The following is a 20,053-nucleotide window of genomic DNA, read 5'->3' as shown; positions in this document are numbered from 1 at the left end:
TTGAAAGAAATGTCTTTTGACATTGCTTATGGAAAAATACAGTGGGTACAAACACAAGCCACAGAGAGAACACCATTATGGAAGAATATAAAACATAATGCGCTCTCCTAGTGTATGGGAAGATAAGGTTTAAGTTTGTCATCTCTATCCTCTATGGCTGATTTGGAAATTAAATTGATATTTTACAGTCATGGTCTCACTTCTTCTCTGGCTTTGCTCAGGATTTTCTCCTTAACCAAAATGACATGAGCAGTCCTGTGAAAACCCACAGGATTTTCAAAACACTCTCACAAAGAGGATGTTCTGTCAGCTTGCATACATAGCTGGTGCCCTCATTCACTCATTATATACCTTTTATTCTTAAAACCAGTAATAAGCTATCAAATTAATGTCAAGTATCATACCATCAGAGACTTTGTCTAGTAGTAGGGTTGGTGAACTATAATCCTAAAATTACAACATCTGATATCAAGCATTTTCATTACCGCTGACTACAGCTTTACAAGGAGGGTGCTATGATGTGCTGTCACTGCTGTCATGCTGTTGGCTGGATCCCATATGGTGTGATATACTCGGGTTCTGTGATGTTAATGGATATAAGCGCTATACTTCAGATTTACCCTGTTTTCCTCAACCCTATATGAGGCCCTGATCTGTTGCATGCCATGGTACATAATCTGGAGCAAAAATTTGCTGAATGTTTTAAGTTCCTTAGCATAAGCAGCATACAACTGTGCACAGTCCTACAGCTGTTCTATCCCATCAGAGCAAAGGCATTCCTGTGTACCATACTCTCTGTCAGGTTTCATGACAAAATTATTTCAAAAATATTTAGAGATCATATTCTTTTTCTGCTAGTGATATATGTATGCCAGCAAAAGACCAGAGAAGGATGGAGAACTACTCTTTATAAAGTGGTAAAAGATTTTTCAATAATTCTTAAAATTTTTTCAAAAGCCTCTTAGTAGTTTCTTTATTCTGACCCTGTGAGTGATCTCACAAACGACTGTAAAAGACGGTCTTGTTGACCTAAATATATCACACTGTTGTGCTTATAAATGGTATCACATAAAAGAGCAAATAATTACTGAACATTGGTATCTGGCACTATTTCTGTGCTTCAAATAAAACATTGCCTGCACAATGGTGTGTCCATTTGTGTGGGGGGGGTCATTCCGATGTGTCATAGCATGAAACAGTGTGCAGACTCTGAAGCTGCTTATGGGGATGTTTAAGGTATTAAACCCTTTTGGAGTACTGTTGGAGGATTACTGAGAGAGAAAGGGCTCACACTTAGTCTTCCCTCTTGTGTACTGGCTACAGGGAGCTGTCTTTAGCATTTGCAGGCTCAGCTGCGCCTGGGCTTTGTCCAGAGGGAAAGCTTGTTGAGACAGGCCAATGCAATGCAGGAAAGCAGGTTGCTAAGAGAACTCTTGATGTGAGAGGGCCCTGATGCTCCCTAACCTTTTGTTTTATGTAGTGTCTTGGATGTATTATGAGCAACCAGTTTTCTTCTATGGTAAAAATGTCATGATATGTCTTCATAAAGGCTCATATTTTAGCTGCATACATGATATTCTATCTGCTCAGCTGGTATGATCCAGCATCATAACACGCCATGCAGAAATGTTTGTGGTAACCCTTTCTCTGTGTGTCACAGAACTAAGTGGAGTGATGCACTGAATGTGTTGCTTATTTGGGTATCTTTGACCAGCACTGCTCTGGGCCACAAAGCACTTCAAAATGCCCAAGGAGAAGGAAAAGGTGTCTTTCCCCCACTTTTGTGCGCTCCTCACGTAAGTTCCTCCAGTATTTCTTTGCAAGGTCTGGTTTCTTCCCCCACGGATCCCTCCTCAGATGCTGTGTCCTTGCCATCCTGCCAGGGGCTGTTTATACTTAGCAAAGAGACTGCAAGTCCCACACTGTCTCTAACTGATAGATTAAACACTGACCTTTTGATGTGTGACTAGTCCAAAGAGTCTTAACTGCAAAAAGTGCATTGTGACATTTTAAAAAGTAAATGTCAAACATGGAACGAATGGAACATACACAGTAGAGACGACAGAAGATTTAAGGCCTTATATTAATTTATCAAGAATAGGGAATAAGTGGCACTTCAGTGGTACCTATGAGGTACCTAGGCTATTTGAAGTCCCACAAAGTAGAAGAACTGGAAAATGAATCTAGCACTAGCAGACTAGTAATGAATCTAGTATTATCCAATGATGATATAAAGCTTTTATATTAGAAGCCAAGTTTAAAGTTCTCATGCTGTATACTTGTCACAGAATATTTTGCATTTACAAAGGGTCTAAATATTTTCCAATCATATTAAAACACAATGATTTAGGAGAACAAGAATACAGCAATGCCCCATTGTGCTGTAGTTAACAAATACCATTTTATAATTTAAGCCAGGACACTGTGGTTATCCCTTAAGGAACATATGGTATATTAAGCAAAACCAATTAAAAAGTTCTCAGCTATATTTACAGATTCTCTTTCTTTGCTCTTTTCATATGGTCGTTAGTATTTCTATTTTCTGGGCATCATTTTAAGGCACTATATATTCTTGAAATAAAATTCAGCAACGTGCTGATATTTGTGAATAATTTGAGAGGCAAACACTTTGCCACTATACCTTCATATTTATACAATAGATGGTGAAAAGTTAGCAATTAAATTAGCTATCAGTAGCATAAAGAAGCATTATGTGTGGAGTTCTCTGGGTGGGGTTTTTTTTGTTTGTTTGTTTGTTTTTTTTTTTTTTTTTTTTTTTTTTTTTTTGTTAAAGAGCATAATCTTTTGTACTTTTCAAATAAGGATGCAAATAATTTTGCTCAAACCATAACATTCTTCTTTTTCTGTCTACTGAATTATACCACTCAGCCAGTTAGACTCAGCAGTTTAGGATACTCTGTGGTTTCTCAACCCTTTTACATATTTAGATAATTTGAAGCTTTCTACAGTGTCCCTTTATTCCATCTAAGAGAAAGTGGTGGTGTCTCACCATCCTGAATTACAATATTTAATATTATAACTTCTTAATATTAACTTCTCTCCTTTTTTTTTTTTTTTAGAAGTTTCTAGTCCAAATCATACCACTAGTTATGAGACGTTATTTCTTTGAGGCTTATGCAAATATAGGAACATTTCCTAACTATTTTTGTATTTACTTACAAGTTTGGTTGATGACTTTCTATCAGGTCTCACAGTTTTACTGCAGTTTAACAATCAAAACTACTTTTAACCAAGTATTTAAAAAGCATATTATGTTAAGAAGGAGAATCAACCATATGTAGTACATTTCCATTGATCTAAGTTTTGTGGAAAAATCTAAAAATTAATTAAAAATTTAAATAGTAGCATTACTAGTGAAAAAAATTATTTGCTTACATATCTTTGAACATCAAGATGCACATATAACTTTAAGAGGTTAAAAGTAGCATGCTTTCTCATCATTTGGAGATTGAGTTTGGAGCTATCAACAAGCCTTTAAAACTCTGCATTTCCTTTTTCTCTGGTAGTTCACCTTAGTATTGATTAAAATAATGAAGATGGTTTTACATGAGAAAATCACCAATAACAGTAAATTTAAGAGAAACAAGTGAAAGCAAGATTTAATTTTCAACCAATTGATGTGGATCTGGCCTATGTCCTATTTAAGTTGTGACACAGGGCTTTCAGTTGATAGGTTTGTGTTTGTGTCACAATTGGAGATGATCCTATATGTTGATTCAGATAAATAATATTCAGAGGATTGATTAATTAAATAAATTTAAGGATTGAAAGATATTGACCTACAATGATATCCAGTGAAGGGCATGGCAGGAAGAAGAAACCCCCCCGTAGAAAACCTGAAAATATCTCATGAGACCCGCTGCATAAATGGAAACAAGTTCAGACAAATTTCCTGTAAGGGTTGTGGTAAAGCTTGGATCTGTAGCTTTTCTAATGTCTATGCAGTTGTTCTTTAGATAGTGTTTGGATAGACAGAACCTGAGGTTAGAATTGCAATGTTGCTGTTTTTCCAAAGTGGAAATGTACAGTTTTGAAAGCCTCTTGTTCTTTTATTTATTATATATGCTTTTTCAATTTCATGCAGGGATAATCTGCTCTTTTAAAACTCTGGAACTGTTAAGTACTCAGCTTTTCTCACCTGAGAAATAGCCTCCCTGACTAAGTGGAAACTGTGTTGTGGGATTCATGAGAGTCTGTCTTAATAAAGAAAAAGAATAATTTTTGACAAAGGCATTGTGTTCTTTAAAAAAAAAAAAGTCTTTCTTTTGATTTGGAATTTTTTTGTACATCAAAAATGATCAGCAGTAAAGTGGATAGCTAATAAGAATTAACACGGTAGCTAACAATTTCTTCATCACTTCCATTCTTTTCCCCCCATCCCCCTGCTTTTTTTAGCCCCAGCCAGCATGAAGTATACCACTCTGAATCTTGTATATCTTCTGTATCCATACAGCTGTTAAACTCAGAGGCCTTTTAGACTGTCGACAGTATGCTCTTGGATGGAAACCTATGCAGGAAAGGTTAGGAGCTTGATTGTAGGTTCATGGGTAAAGAAATGACCTGAAACACACTGAGATATATCAACATAAAGTTAATGTTAAGTGAACTTGAGTCATGTTCACAGGTAGAGGCCATGGGCAACAAAAACTTCTTCAAATCAATTTAAAGAAGCACAGAAAATCCTTGTCTGTTCTGTTCATAGTCAGCATGGAAGTGATCTTAATCTTTACTCATTATAAAACTCCATTTAAGACATGCTTTCTAAAAGATGTTTTCACAAGTAAGTCAAGGTAGAACATTGACAAATTTTATTACATTAGTTTTCTTTTAATAGGACTCTATGTTATGGTGCTTTGCAAATTAACACTAAATGTGAAGGAAACCAGGTTCCTTGAGCAGTGTTAGAAGTCAGAGGCTTGTGTCTCTGTTAAAAAAACCCTTTCAGAGTTCAGTAGCATAAAAGAAAAATGGCTATCAGGCTACAACACACATAAAACACAGAAATATTGATTTCTCAGACTTTAATTCTAGGTGGGCCAGCAAAGCAATTTATTTTTATGTAGTTTTTTTTCAGAAGAAAGTGTTCTATCAATGGAGTTTTGCTAAGATTGTAAGAATAAATCTCTCTTATGAGGAAACTAAAGTAATAGGATTAGAATTTGGACCACATAATCCTATCTGTTTTTTTCTTTAAAAGCCTGTTTGTGTTAACTAGTTCTAATTGAATGACTTTAGGGTGCTCAAAAAGCCTCCATGAGGCCAATGTGTTAAGTGGGATGCATTTCCCAAGCAACAAATTTAATGATCTGCTTTGAAAAAGAGGCTAAGAGATAATCAATAGCTCCCTAAGGATGTGTTCAAGCTTAATGTATTTGACCAAGCAGATTATCCTAGTATTTATAGTTGCTCTTCACCAGATGGTTAAAAAATATGTTTTTAATGGAAGAAAACCAAGAACTCACATAATCTTATTTATGAAGTTACCCATGATAGCAGGATTGGTCCTCTCAAATGAATGTATCTTTTAACATTTTTATTAAGGATTTCATCATGTGGTTTTAAATAATTGAGAGAGTAACCTAATCTTATTGGGAATGGAGCAGTATGCCCTGACATGTGGTGAGGCTCATGTCATCAGAAAAAAAAAACTTGTCAGTGGTTTCTCTTGATAACAGTGGTAGGCACTGCTTAATGATTCCGTGTATTTTTTCCCACTCTGCACTGTCTCAAAAATCAAGTGAGATTTTGTAGGGAGTTTCATTACTTTTTTGTTTGAAAGGCACTGTGGTGACAGACATTGAACTCTGAAGAGTGTCTGGGCACCTTTGCTTCTATGGAAGTCCTCGGACACACACAGCAGTTCTAATATTATATCCATCACTGGTTTATTTTCTTTCCAAATAAATTTTTAGTCTTGACTGCTGTCCATCCACTGAAGTAAACAATATCTTTGAATGTGCTGTCTGAAAATTGGTTTCTATGAACATACCAGTAAGAAGTCACTGAAAATATTTATTTGGTGTGATACATATTATTGCTGAAAGTTAAGTACAGAATATATCGTAATATTCTAGAGAGAGGACAAGAAAACATCATGATTCAGAAGCAGTAATTTGTGCCCCAGTGATCACATGCAGCTCTACCCTGTGAAAATCCACAGGTAAAATACCCATCAAGATATTACTGCAAAGGCATCTTTCAACCCCCACAACCTCATATCATGCCACATTGTCTTCAGGAACAATGTGTTTTTTCTATAACAAGCTCAGTACTCATTAATTTTCATTCACTGGGTTGCCCCGTCAATGTCAGAATGCCAGATGGGACTGCTGGCTTGTGAGCCATAAAGAAATCCTGTAGGACGGTTTCACTAGGACTGAGAAATATGTCAGCAGATATGATTGGACCTACTGTTTTCTTGTTCTATGTTTTCCCCATACTCTCTTCTCTCTTTATATAGCCTTTGGCCTGAGAACCAACATTGCTGTGTCTAATGCTGGGAAAGAAAAAGAGAAAAAACCTAACTCATGTTGCTAAAAAAAGTATTTACCATGGGCTTACTAGTTCAATAGGATGGTTATCATTTTCTAGCAAATATTTTCAACTTTGTCATGTTAGAATAAGAGTGCAGAAAGTGTAAAAAAAGAAAACCTGTGATGATGTGTAACTTTCTAAACATCTGGTCTACTTCAACAATTTGGTGAAAGCACTCCTCATGAATACTTTGATCCAAATAAGGGTTTTAAGGTTTGCTAGGAATTACACAGGTGAGGTTTGATGCCATATGGTTTATCTTTTGTGTCAGTGACAGGGGGAAAGATTTATTTTGCAGCTGAATGCTAACATCCTTTCTTTCCCTTAAAATGTGTAAAACTCAAGAGACACCCTGACAGCTGTTATGACCCGCCACTGAGGTGGTGTAACTGAGGTTTCTGTCAATAGATCCCTTGGGACAGATTAGAGTAAAATGCCACTGAATGACCAGTATATATGTGTGTGTGTGTGTGTGTGTGTGTGTGTGTGTGTGTGTATATGTATATATATATATATACACACACACACACACACATATCTGTAGCAGGTTTGTTTTAGAATAATTTGATTGCAATGAAGAGGTGATATGAGGCCATTTTGGTTATTCTATACCACTTAAGAAAATAAATGAGGAAAAGAAAGAAAGTAAGGATGAGAGTAAAGATACCACCAGCTGTGAATCCAGAGGCAATGATCATTGCAATAGAAATCTCAATGGTTGCAATCTTCATCCATTGGGTGTGAGCAGAGAGCTTGAAACAGAAAGTTCAATGGGTCAACATTTAGGCTGAGCTGGGAATGCTCAGGTACCTCCCTTGGGGCCGAGTTTTACACTGATGCAACACTATGGATTATGCACAGTCCTCTGGTGGAAGGCCCCAGAAGTGAGTCTGGGGGTGTTTTCAGGGATCTTTGATGGTTCATGACCATCCAAGACATGATAGCTGTTTCTCACACCTGTGTAGTTGTGCCAGTTGTGCCTTATCAGAAGGGATGAACACTTTCAGGATTATGTGTGAATGTTTTGGTATCTCCCCTGGTGATGAAAGTGGGGTAGTTTAACACCTGGGCCTTATTGGGAAGGAGGACGTTGTTATGTTAAAAAGTATTATCCTGTCTGGAATGATCTGCTTCTTATCAGCCTTTTCACTTATCTGGTTCACAACCCTGATTGCTGCTAAACAAAGGTAGGTTTGGTGTGGTCATCCTCTGGTGAGTGCTCACCTCCTCTGCCCCTGGGCTGTTCTTCTGCAGGTCAGAAATGTGGAGACACCACACTATATGGCATGAGAAGCTGTATCAGCTACTCTAAATTTCCAGATAACATTCCTGAAATCTGCTCACTATAGGCCATCCCTATAGGCCATCTTACAGCCTGATTCTTTATACTGAGTGACCTTGAACTTCCTTTCTAAGCACTAATTCAGTCACAGCTTGGCAATGGCTGTGGGCCTAGGTTTGAACTGAAATCACTAAAACTACTGTATTTTTCACAGTAACAGGAAATATGACCAGTTTTGACAGTCCAAGAAGTATGGTGTGGGAATCGTGTAGAGACCACTTTTCTCTGAGATGTATGTTGGATACAGCAGAGACATCTTTGAATAATGTGTATACTCTGCTTGCAGAATATTTCTCTGCAGACAGAGAACTCAGGTTGTAGCTGACATACCAGCAATACATCTTGCCCTCTTGATTCTCAGCTGCTAAAGTTTTGGCACTAAATAGTGGATGCTATTTCACTAAGGAAAGAAGTAGATGCAGGCTTCATATGTCTTTGTAAATCCTGAAAACAGAGATGTTGACTAGCCATTCTGAAGACACCCAAGATGGCCTGTTGCATTTGGGAATGGGGAGTTAGGGCTTTGTAGACTGTGCACCAGGCAAATGAGCTCAACACTTTGCTAGTTGTGGATTTCATGGCACCAATTTGTACTATTTCTGCTTGCCATATTGTTTCATTCTAAGGATGGTCCTCAGTGAAATGTTTTTCCTTTCAGAAATGTTTTTCTGTTCCGTACAAAGTCTATTAACAGTTTCAGGAAACAATTTCAGGAGACTATTTTGGAGCTGACCATGAATTCAAAGCAAAAGTCTAAGCTGGAGTAAATTCTTAGTCCAAACTCTTGCTCAAATCTGGACTACGATGAAACTATGGAAGGTGCCACGGTTGCATAGACACGACAACTTTCACCAACAGAAATCAGTCTATCTGATACATAAGTTTCAGGGCTGGACTCTAGGTTGCTGTGATTTGTTCTTTCATTTTGGAGTTTAGGCTCGCTGGAGGCAAAGTGAACCCAAAACTTAGGAAATGTGACTTTAAAATTGCAGCATGATCAAATAGATTTTAGGCTACTTATAATGTTTGAAAGTGACGTTGCATTTAATAAATATGACCTGTTTTTTCTAGATATCTTGTATTTATTTTAATAATCAGTCATTAATAATCATCTTGTTAAAAAATGTTCACTCAAGTTATCTTGCGAATGTCATCCAGAATCAGTTTATTTGGTGGAGATCATAATCTGTATTTCTTACCCACGGACTTACTGTGTGTCTTTGAAGTACTCCCCTTATTTTATATTCTAGAAATATTTCACAGAGTTTGCTGTAGATAAGAGTCATTATATAAAGATTTATGTAACTCCCCCAAAAATTACACAAGGTCCATACCATCTCTTTTACTTGACAAACTCTGAATGCCTGGTTTTCAGCAAGACAAAGACCCACCATTTTTTTCTGTCTGATTTCTGAGGTACAGTGCTGATGAAGTCCCAGAATCCTGAAGCTGCAAATGACACAGTAAATCAAGTATTCTGGTAGTATTAAAATCTCTGCATGACAGGGTCTCATTCATAGTGTTACCTTTACAGACTTGCTTTTTGAGCAGGGAACACATATTGCCAACAATATGTGCTATCTAATGGAGGATTCTAAGTGTAGAGATCCTGGTTCTGTAATGACTTCCATACAGGTAGATGACCACATAGAGTGCCACTGACATATCTAAGGTTGTCGATGCAGGGAATCCATCTGTGTGGGCTTGTTGCAGGAATGTGGCCACATGATGATGTAAAATCATTCATAGAATTCCCACTGATGTTCATGTCAGATTTAGGGAAATGAGCTGTATGGTCCCCAAATGCAAAACTTTGAAGTTGAGTCAAAATAGTTGCAATTTATTCCTTGCCACTGAATTTTACATTTTTTTCATTAAAAAAGAACTTAAGTGCCATCTTACCATGGTACTTGCAACCAGTACTATAAAAAATAGTACTGCTACTACTTTTTCATATAAGTTCTAAATTTTGATTTCAGTTCTCTGGCAAGAGCTTTATCCCTTGGGAAATACTAGTCACATGTAAAGGATCTACCAGAGTTATCATCTTTCTTAACAGAAGTGCAGTGTGTACTTATGAATAGTGGATCAGAAAGCTGGGACAATGCCTTTATTTAATTATTAGAGTGATTAAAATCTGACTGACATTCTTGGTTGATTTTCTACTCCTCTGCACACATAAAAGCAGAGTGAAAAATAAGGCCTTGATATTCATCAGTACCTATGATATTCAGCCTTGATACTTGCAAGAATTACTTTGATACCAGCTTAATATCCTTACCAGACACACTTCTAGACCATCACATATTTTGTCAAAAAGCAATTGGCAGTGTAATGGTAAATGCTTCCTCTTCATTGTCAAAAGCTTTGTGTATCACCTTTAACAACATATCAGCAATTTTAGAAAAGCCAAATAACTGATTCCATTTATTGGTTCTCATTCCACAAAGCTTTCTGAGCATCCACTGTGAAGTATATATGCAATCTAAAGAGTTGATTATGGCATATGGCTCTTCTAAAAATTTTACTACTTATTGCTGCTCAATTCAGGCATTTGCTCCTCTCTATTATTGTCCAGTGACATAAAACCTTTTCCAAAATGTCATTATTGACACACCTGAGGGACTGAATGCCATCCAGAGGGACCTGAACAAGCTTGAGAAGGGGACCCATGGAAACCTCATGAGATTCAACAACTCCCAGTGTCAATACAGGCTGGAGAATGAAGGGATTGAGAGCAGCCCTTCTTAGGAGAACTTGGGGGTCCTGGTGATCAGCCAGGACATGACCCAGCCATGGGCAATCACGGCCCCAAAGGCCAAACATATCCGGGGCTGCATCCAAAGCAGTGTGGGCCGCAGGGTGAGGGAGGGGATTCTGCCCCTTTGCTCTGCTCTGCTCTGGTGAGACCCCACAGCAGTGCTGCATCCAGCTCTGGGCTCCCAGCACAGGAAGGACATGAACTGTTGCAGTGGGTCAGGAGAGGGCCACAAAAATTATCAGAGGACTGGAACATGTCTCCTATAAAGAAAGGCTGAAAAGTTGGGGTAGTTCAGCCTGTAGAAGAGAAGACTGTGGGGTGACCTTATTGCAGTCTTTCAGTACTTAAATGGGTCCTATAAGAAAGATGGGGACAAACTTTTTAGCAGGGCCTTTTGCAATAGAATAGGAGGTTCTATTGGCTTTACACATGGCTTTTTCTACATTGCTTTAAACTAAAGAAGGCAGATTTAAACACTGAACATGTTTCCCATAGAGGTGGTGGATGCCCCATCCCTGGAAACATTCAAGGTCAGGTCAGATGGGGCTCTGAGCAACCTGGTAGAGTTGAAGGTGTCCCTGCTCGCTGCTGGGAGGTTGAACTAGATGACCTTTGAGATCCCTTCCAACAGAAATTATTCTATAATTCTATGATAATCTTAACGGCAAATATTTATAATATCATAAAGACATATGTCCTCACTGTGCAAATTAGATTAGATGCAGGATTGGAACTTCTGTCCCATGAAGGAGTCTGTGATTGAGACATCATTCCCTTGAAGAAGTCTTTTCACTTTTTTTTTGAACTGTGCTTAGGGTTAGTTTTACTTTCACATATTTAATTATTCAAACAAGTGTTTGATTCATTTTTTTACTGTGCATCATCTTTGTGTCTGAGATAAAAAGCAATAAACAAACTGAAAAAAGCCAACCTGCATAAACTTTATACAGTTCTATGGTTGTACTGTCAGACTGCAAAATATATAAATTTGACTATGTTACAAGATATCAGTAATTTTATGCTCCCCATCCAAAAAGAACAATTCCACATTTATAGAAAAAGGTTAAAATCTCAGTGGAGCAGTTGTCTAGGCATGTGCAAAGAGACTTGTGTGATTGCTTGCTGTTGTTGCGTCCTGCTGCTCAGATGACTTACAGAGAAAGTTCATGTTCTACAAGTCCTTGTTGTCCATTTCACCCTCCAATGGTCAGGTCTACAGAGCAGCTTAAATGCTGCATTTGAATTAACATTTTTTAAAACAACTCAAAAATTTTTACCAGTTCTTCAGTATCATTTCCCTGTGAGTTTGCATGAACTGTCTAATGTTCACGGCTTCTGTCTGCAGCTTGTCAAGTTGCACTGGGAGTGACAGAACAGCAGTGGCAGAAGATACAGAATAGTCTCTGAAGGAGAATGTTGCTAACAGTATTTGCAGATTCTTGAAGTATCTGCCTAAAGTGAAAGCATATCAGAGTGTGTGACTGAAGACATACAGGGAAGAGGCCAAAGTGCCAGCCTGTAACAAGGAACTGTGCCCTACCAGCTGTAATATCCCCCAGCACTAGTGTTGCAACACAGCTTCTCCCTCACACTCTGGAGTATGGCATGCTAGACTGCTGCCTGACCAGCTGGGGATGGTATGTGTGATGACAGACAGGGAGACAGAAAGGACTGGTTTGTTGATGGGGAAATAGGAGTCAGGATTCTGTGGCATAAACCTCACAATCTGTGAGGTTTGAGAGGGGTTGGACTAATTACCTCAGAGTCCCGAAGTCCTCCACCCAGTTGTCCTCATGCCACACTGGTTTATGAGCAACTGGTGAATACTGCAAGCATATAATCAGCACTCCTGAATGTCCACCTTTTTCACCTTTCCTGCACTCTCTGTGTGCCTATTATTGGAAAACCTCCACAGAGAAACCTCCCTCAAACTGGCGTGGATAATATATATCCAATTTTCATCTTTGTAGTGCCCTCCTACAGCCATAATCTTGCTCTTTACTGAGATTTGTAGGAAAGATCTTATGACCATAAGTTTTTTTTTTTTCTTGCATAGAGAAATGCTGAGATCAGTGACCTTCTAGATTCAGGATATTTTCTGAAAATAGTAGCTTTATCTTAATGATTTGAACAAGGACAATCCAGCTGAGAGTGTTTGTCTACCCAGAAGGAAGAGCCACTGAACTTAGCATTGTCAAGATCAAGCCTTAGATGATTTGCCTAAAGGTTTGTGTCTCATTTTGATATTGTTATACCTTTCCTGCTGACTTCCTTGACCTCATTACTCCTTTTTTTTTAAATGAAATTACCAACTGTACTATTTGACTTATTCAGTTATAAAGCATAAAGGGGACTAAAGGTAGAATGGTCAAGTTTTTCGTTCTGTAAAATAAAGAATGAACATCTGGAAAGTAGGTAAATGCTCCCAAGGGTGTCTGCAATTATGCAGCTGGGGACCACTGCTGGCCTTCATGTCAGTCCGACTGTCACAGGTGTATGACCTACTAATGAAAAAAGCAAATGCTCCCTCCTTCACTGTTGCCCTCTGGAATAAGAAAAGGATATTTGAGATAGAATTAAAATGACTACTGTACCTTTAAAGCTTTTATCGTGCTGAAAGCTGATGAGTGTTTGCAATTACAAAGCACTTTTTGAATACCTAACCAGTATCTTTTAATTCTACATTTAGAAGGCAAAACCCGCCCAAGCAATTTAATTCTTTCTATAGCTTTCCTGAAACTGTTGCAATCTATGTGACAGGGGGTGGGTATCAGGAAAAAGTGTTGGGAATTTTGATGTTACAGCTCAGCCTGTTTTGTAGTCTTTGCTTGTAGTTTATTGCAGAGACAATTCACCAAAGTGTAAGAAGAAAGTATTTCTTTATTTTTATTTTTTTATTTAATTGAGCTTTTGTCATCATTTGCGCAGGAAGAATTCTAAACACATTTTGAGAGTGCTTTGGCCTTGTGTACCTTTTGACTCTCAAAAGGAGGCTCTGGGGGCTGGTGCTGCTTGGTGATACTGAGCACATGAGATACAGTGATGAGCGAATCGTATCTAAATGGGCAATCTTCATAAGACTCCTGGAGTGGCCACTATCACTGCTGTGATGGTTTTGGCTAGGATAGAATTCATTTTCTTCACAGTAGTTAGTATGGAGCTATGCCTCAGATTCCTGGGGATGGCTGAATACTCACAAGTCCATGGAAAGTGGTGACTGAATCCCTTTTTTTTGCTTTGTTTGTGCATGTGGTTTTTGTTTCATGTGTTAAACTATCCTTACCTCAACAAAAGCGTTTTCTCACTTTTACCCTTCTGATGGTCTCGCCGTCCCACTGGGGCTTAGTGGCCAACAAGGGTTAAACCACAATAACTGCTTTGTGGTGTGTTTTCAGGACATCAAAGAGGGCCAGCTACTAAGAAGCATTGCAGCAAGGACTCCAAAACCGCTGAATGTAGAAATGGTCAACAGTGCTTCAGTATGTCACCTTTGTTGCACTATGACATAACACTCAGGATATCTTGACAAGAAAATTATTGTTAAATATGTGTATTCTTCATACTTAGCTGGGAATTTTTAGCACTAAAAAGGCTTCATTTCCACTGTGTCAGTCATCTGCAATGTGATTCAGCTGTGCTGTAAGACTTGTCTTTAAACTTGCATGCTTAAACTGCAGTTGCCTCAGCAAAGTAGCTGCAAGCCACAGAATGCAAGAGTCAGAACATGCTTGAGAAGCAGAGTCACTACTCAGGGAGAGAGGAGGAGTACAAAATGGGGTTATATCAGCTGTGCTGTAGGAATGAGCAAAGCATGTGAAAAAGAAAAATACCTAGGTAGTTCAGTGCCCAACACAGGCACTGGCAAAAAGGTGTTTTGTAGAAATAAATGTAGGAGGACATAGACAAAGAGGTAAAGGTTTTTGTTATTGAAGCTGAATACCTTGAACAAGCTTGGTTATTCCTCATTCTAATGTCATTTCATATCTTTGAAATGAATCTATGTCATTGCCTTCTGTGGATCTTTTTGAGATGGAGACCAGATCTGCATTTTCTGAGATGCTTTTACAGCACAAATTTTGCTCTGTGACTCAATGTTTTGTTTCATTATCTATTCTTTTTCTAATAATGTATATTGTTTGGTCTGATGTTGTGTCCATTTTTGATTATTTGGTTGCCTAATTTGAGATCGAAGCAGCTGTGTTACTGTGGTGATTTCAATACACCACTGCTACCCTTCTGTATTGCTAATTTTTCTGCTCTTGTACTATTTTTAAAGTTTTTATTAATAGAGGAAACTGAGCAAGGAAACAGGTGGGCTATGCACATATCCTGATGGTTTTCTTATTTTTTGGATAGCCTGACCTATTTTTTTCATTCTTTTTACTATGGTTTAAGCTTAACTTATTGTACCATAGTGTTGTTCCCCAAAACATGGAAACTTTCAGGTTCCTCATTGCTTTACTTGGTCCTTCATTTTACTACTTATTGCTAGGAAGCTAAGGGAAGGGTGATGGCTCTTCTGTCTTAAAGATGCAGACAAGGAATAAAATAATACAAAGACATACTTTTATGAAAAGAAAAATCTGTGTGAGGATTTCAACTGTGAAATTAAAGACAACTCTTAATGTCTAAAAAAATACTTCTCTAGCACTACAAATTGCAAATGAAGTGTAGTAGCATTCTCTGTTTGCTAAATAGAAAATGTGATACCAGCTTATTGAGGTAACTTCAATATTGCAAGTCTTCAGTTAGCCTTTAAATAGAACAAAGTGAGTCAGACTCAAACAATTATGCTTGGAACAAAGAGATTTGATTACCCAACCAGAAGCCTCTAGCTTTAAACTCAATGTAGTAATTTTGAATCTGCACTTGCAGTGATCTTTATAAATATTGCTTTATAGTTTAGTCTTCTAAAACTCTTGTCAGGAAACAATTATAAAAGGCCAGCTTCAGGCTTGGTGTAATTAAATGAAGTGAGTGAAACACACCAATGATGCATTTGGCTCAAGATTACACTGCAGTCTAAATGAAAATATTAAGTGTGCAGCTGGTTTTAATTACCTAACAAGAATAAAATTGTGTGTGGACATTTCTAGAAACTATTAAGGACTTATGACTGCATTAGAAACCCAGAAAGCATCTACTGATGTAGGGTAAACATTCCAGCTGGCACAACTTTCCCCAGCGCAATTCTCCACACTGTACAAATTTTCACTCTGGGTGTTATGATAGGCAGGGGAGGTGCAAGTTTCTATTTTGCAATTGTACTAAAGTTCTTCTCTTTGGCCACCAGTTTCCTTCATGTCCCTATAAATATCCTTACAGTATTGCAGTACTGCAGACCTTGAAATCTGGAACAAGACCAGATTTCAGTGCTAGATGAGTGCTTCCAAAGGAGAGAGAATGCCATCACTGTCATGTCACACAGTAGCTATGGACATAATGAGCTTAGAACTTGCCTAGGAAATTGGAAGAATAAGAAAACTCTTGAGCTCTACATTTCTGCAATTCATAGATGAGATATTTATCCATTTATTTTGCTTGGAGAAGAAGAGAAGGCATAGTTTGGTGGTATGTTCATAGTCTGCCTAGTAGAGGACATGCATGCAGTGGTTATGATCATTGTTGTAATAAGAACATATGAAACCTACTTGAAAATCCACAGGCATGTTTACCTGTCACAAAGTAGAATCTCCTGATTTTCACTAATCACTCCCTACCAGGCTGGATGGGTGTGCCAGAGTAACTTCACAAAAAGACTTAAGAATGCATTCAGCCAGGAAGGTGTCAGCCCATCTGCAGAGCTTGCTGCTGACACCCTCAGCAGGGTGACTAGTTTTCATCCTCTTTTGAAGTGTCTTTTGCCTCAGGCTATTCAGGATAGCTGAAAGACAAATTATGTGCTTCCAAGAGCAAAAAAAAAGTCATGGGCAGACTTAACCACAGCTCCTAAGTTCCTCTGTGAAGCTGTGCCAAAAATGCAAATACAACTGTATGAACTAGAGACCAAGGACATGGAGAGTAGGTTATAATGCACAAAGCAACCAGCAGACTGAGTAGATTACGGGAGCTATCCATGACTGACCAAGAACAAGAAACAATTGAGTTTTATTAGACTTTTTAGGGTTTCGGAACTCTAGAAGAATATTTGATGTGGGTTATGTTTTCCACCTGTGCATGCTTTTAATTTGAAAACTTACTGTTTCTTGGGCATAATGCAATTGTATGTAGTGAGGAATAAAAATTGAATGCACACATTGTGTGGGAAAGATTAATTGTATGAAAGACTAACAAAGACCATTATAAATAAGAAAGCTTTCTTATTTGTAAGAAGAAGAAACTGTTTGTTTCTTGAATCAAACAGTTAAATTTCCTCTCATAACTCTTAATTGTAGGATATTCATTGTTTTTGGAAATTTGGAATACAAGATATTGTAACTTTTCTTCAGAGAATGCTTGAAAATATTTTAATTATACACTACCAGCTGGCCTTATGTACGGGCCATCGGTTTAAAAATGGATCTAAGTCTTAGCATATATTATTAATTCAATTCTATGCATAGGTTAAAACGCAAAAATAAATTAAGATTTTTCTTCAGCCATACAGAAACATTTCAAAGAAGTACAAGTGGCTATATAGTTATAAGGAGACTTTGGAGTTTTGCTGGCCATATCAGAAATCAGTATGAGATAACATGACAACAGGGGAATTTTGGAGTATGGCATGTTAGATGAAGAAGGAAGGAAACATGTAGACTCACAGCAGCATATATATACAAACTTTGTAGAAAAGTTATGAAAAATACAGTTATTCTCTTGATCTTGATTGTTCATTTATATATTTAAATCGATGAAGCTTTTAGCAAGAAATTTTAATCTGACAGTAGTTTTCTAAATGTCTCTGGTTCTTAAAACACAGAAAACTTGTGCTAAACAATGCAGTGAAAAGACAGTGTAACTGCCCACAAGCTGTATTTTGCCTATATGAATACATGCCTGGATATTGGAATGAAGTCCAAATTGTGTTTATTGGTCTTATTATTCTGAGCATTGGTAAATAATAAAGATACAAAGTTTTCAATAGATGCTCATATCAATGGCCTCGTCAACTTTTCTTCTAATTTGTTATATTGCTGTAAAACCCACTTGATGAGAATAGAAATTGACAGCAACTCTTGTCTTTTTTCCTGCAAAATATCAGAGAAACATTTAATAACTATGAAAGACAATGAAATACTGCTAATCACATTTACATGTGCAAAATTATTATTAAACTATTTATTTTTGTAATGCCACCTATCTAAAAAAAAAAGTCTGGAACCACCCTGAGCTGCCACTTAGCTCCCAAGGTGCTGCATATATTTCCAGACACCTGTAGTTATGCTCATGAGCATATGTGGGTGTTCCTCTGACACAGCTGAGCTTCTCTCATCAGATGCCAAAGTCTCATCCCCAACAGGTTTGAAAAGCTGCCTGAATTTAGAGAAGCCTCTCTGCTTCAGGTTTTGCCTTTTACATCAGTGTGAACAGCCTTTTAGCCTCAGAGAGGAACCCCTTGAAACTGTGTGAACTATTAAGTGGTAAGTGGAAGCCTTTGAAGGACTTTTGATTGAGACTTCTGCAAGACTTCAGCACTGTTTTCCCGAGCTCCTGGATTCAATAAAGCTTAAACAAGATTGCTATCAGCCTGTTCAGACATTGCCAGTTTGTGCAGCATGTGTAGGAGCAGTTGTAGCTATGAAGGGAATTTCAGCCTGACCAAAGAAGCACACAGATATTTTGATTGCTTGGACTCATGAGTTGGAAAAATTTGCAGTGCAAAACTCATCAAGTTATCATTTTCTGCCTTGTCATCAGCTGCACAGCTCACTGAGTTTCTTCTGAACTCCCATAGTTAGCAGTCAGACATCCTAAGGTAAACCATAACTCATGTTATATATGGCCTGAAAACACGTGCTTTATTTCGAGAACGTGAATCCTACAGTTGTGCACCAGAGCAGTTGAGTGCATGTTCATCTCCTTGGAGTTAGTGGGAGATGAGAACAGAATTATGATAAAATGTATATATAGTCCTTTTCTGTGAGGCCTACAGTCTGCTGTATTGCATTTCAATAACTGTTTTGTTGATAAATCAGTGTAATTCTTCTCAGCTGTAATTTTCATCGTTCCAATATGTGTTGGTTTAAAAAGCAAAAAACAATAGTTAGCATTGGATTCATAATGAGAAGAATATAAAAGGGGTCAAATTAAATAAATTATAATTGCTTCAATAAGGAGGAAAAAATCCTTGTATTTATATTGTTAGCTCTACTTAATTTGTACATGAAAATCTTCTAGAATTTCATATAGCACTTTCAGCCTCTTGAAATTAAGACATCTTTTTTATTTACTAATAAAATAATTATCTGCATGTTATTTTAAGATATAACTATGGGGTTTTTTGCTTTGTCTTGACTTTTACACCCATAAAGTCAATCATAGATAGCACTGAAAACAGTTTGGAGACAACACTAACACTTCTATATGACTAATGTTTTTAAATTTAAGGTACTGAAATATGAAATACTACAATATGTTTGTGGAGACTAGAATGGCAAAATATAGGTCTCACAATAATGTTAAAGTAACAATCAAGATAGATTCAACACCAATGACTTAACTTGTGGTAGGTACTGACTTGCTGCAGTAGCCTGCTACAGTTACACTTGGCTCTTCTCTTTAAGATTCTATGTTCTGTGCACGGCTGATGACATCTAGAGTATCTGTACATACACAGTTAATTAATTGAGTTAATAATGTGATTGATCATTTAATTTCCTTAGTTTCATTAAGTTCCAGTTGTTAAAAAATGTTTTTTAATTTACAGCAATGTTTTCCAATTTCCTAAATAATTTAGATGAAATTCCTTATGCCCTTTGCTTGATGAGATCTGTCAGGAAAAAACCCTTAATATTTTTATCAATTTTTAGTACATATACATATATATATATATGCATATGTAACAGAAAGACAATCTTAAGACTTACATATAGTCATTAAAGACTGCCTGGTATAAAATTTAAGCCAGGACAAAAAGGGTATTTCTCTAAGAGGCACATTGAAAAGACTGCTCATTTAGTACTTGATACAGAGCTCCTCCAAGATCCATCAGATGAATTAACCTAAGTATGTTTTTTGGCTGTGATCTCTGATGATCATTCCACTTCAAGCTGAACTTAATGCAGTTGGAATGAATCTTTATTTATAGTTCTTACAATTAAAGAGCAATTACACATTTTTGCTCTTAAATATTTGATTGAAAATGGTTTCCTTTGCAGTTATGACTTTAGTGGAGACCCATTTTTGGCAGATTAAACCTAAGGCATTTTAACATTTTGGAGCATTACTTCCACAGG

Source organism: Chamaea fasciata, unplaced genomic scaffold (assembly GCF_029207755.1).
Source record: "Chamaea fasciata isolate MVZ Bird 193981 ecotype frontalis unplaced genomic scaffold, bChaFas1.0.hap1 SCAF_1, whole genome shotgun sequence".
In the NCBI taxonomy this organism is placed as follows: Eukaryota; Metazoa; Chordata; class Aves; order Passeriformes; family Sylviidae; genus Chamaea; species Chamaea fasciata.
The sequence above is the reverse complement of the archived record's forward strand: the minus strand, read 5'-3'. Positions refer to the sequence as shown.